Below are 1,871 nucleotides of genomic sequence, written 5' to 3'. Positions count from 1 at the left end.
TTTTTTTTTTTTTTTTTCCTTGAGGGTCAGGCTAGAATGAGAAGACTCCTAGTTGGTTATTCTTTATTTCGGATTCTTTTTTCTGGAATCATTTGCTCAGTTGAGTCATTGGTGGTTTACCCCGTGTCAGACACAGTGAAACGTGTGCAGGAGGCCAGGGCCAAGGGGAAGCAAAACGGCTTCAATCCGGCATGACAGCCAAGAAGTGTTTTCTTCCCTCCGGCTACAAGACCTGCCCCTCTGAGTCCAGAGTCAAAAGCAGCTTCTAGAACTGTCCTGTTTCCAAATGTGTTGGCTGAGCTGAAGCAAGATCTGTGACTCTGAATTAGATGATTTTTCCTGCATGAGGTTCACAGGCCTGTATGGATGTTAAATTGTGTCTGTGGTCTCTCAGTTTCTAGGTTAACTGGTCCAGATTTTTTTTTTTAATCAGTAACAATGGGGATTTAAAATAATATAGTTGGCCAGGTGAGGTGGCTCACACCTGTAATCCCAGCACTTTGGGAGGCCGAGGCGGGAGGATCACCTGAGGAATTTGAGACCAGCCTGACCAACATGGTGAAACCTGTCTCTACTAAAAATACAAAAAATTAGCCAGGTGTGGTGGTGGCGGGCACCTGTAATCCTAGCTACTAGGGAGGCTGAGGCATGAGAATCACTGGAACCCGGGAGATGGAGGTTGCAGTGAGCTGAGATCATGCCACCGCACTCCAGCCTGGGCAACAGAGGAAGACTCTGTCTCAAAAATAAAAATAAAATGTTTTAAGTCTGGCCCTTCTCTCCTTTCTTTCAAGAAAGGCTTTTTGGATACCTAGAATACCTTCACCTATGTGGCTTGATTTCTGTTTCAGGAGAAGGGGGGCGGGGCAGGAGGAGAGACAACAGCTGTGCTCCAGATTCTGTCCTGAGATGTCACTGAGTCCAGACACTCGGGCTGTGAGCACCCTGCAGGTGACAAAGACTGGCACCTCAGCACCCGTGCCGGAGGGGTTAAAGCCAATCCTGAGCTTTTGTTTTTGTTTTTGTTTTTAACCTGAATGATAATTCTCCTGTAAAAATAATTTGGGAGGGGCGGGTATTCGGGGGTGTGTGTGTGTATTTGCGTGTGTGTGTGTGTGTGTGTGTGTGTGTGAGAGTGTGTTTGGTTTTTTTTTACAGTGGCTGCCTGTCTAAAGTATTTTTCACAACTTGTTTAATAATCAGTGCTTTAAAAAGCAGCAGTATCCTAGAAAGAGGAAATGTCAGTTCTAGAGCACTGGATATGAGTTTCCGCTCATGTCACCTTGTGCGTCCCGCCCTGGAGGAGTGGAGGTGGGTGGCCAGGGAGGGTGGCTGAACCCCAGCACCGGGAGGGGGCACGCACGAGACCAGAGGAAGGGACAGCCCCACCCATGTCAACAGCAGGCGGCTTGTGTTTTCATTTCAAATGGGATACAGTATTTTTTTAATAAGGAGCCATACTTTTTTTTTTAAAGTTTGAGATCTGAATGTGATTTCTAATTGTATCAGACGTTAATGTTTTAAAGCTATAACAAAGTTTAAAATTTCTACCTTTTGTTTTTCATTTATTTTAACTGTTCTTTTATCTATTAAATTGTTGTATGTGGATGGGGAAGTTTTGTTTCTCCTCTTAGCATTTGTTTCTATAACCAGAAATAAAATTCTATATTAAAGAAATGACCCTGAGGCTCCAGTGTGGTCCTAGTGGACAGGATGGCTGCTGAGGGTGGCGAATGGCCTGGACACAGAGGCACCCCGCCCCTGGACACACAGGCTCCTGACCCCCTGGACACACAGGCACCCGGCCCCCTGGACACACAGGCTCCCGGCCCCCTGGACACACAGGCTCCCGGCCCCCTGGACACACAGGC

The sequence above is a fragment of the Cebus imitator genome, unplaced genomic scaffold, assembly GCF_001604975.1.
Source record: "Cebus imitator isolate Cc_AM_T3 unplaced genomic scaffold, Cebus_imitator-1.0 Scaffold82, whole genome shotgun sequence".
Lineage (NCBI taxonomy): Eukaryota > Metazoa > Chordata > Mammalia > Primates > Cebidae > Cebus > Cebus imitator.
Note: the sequence above shows the minus strand (reverse complement) of the source record.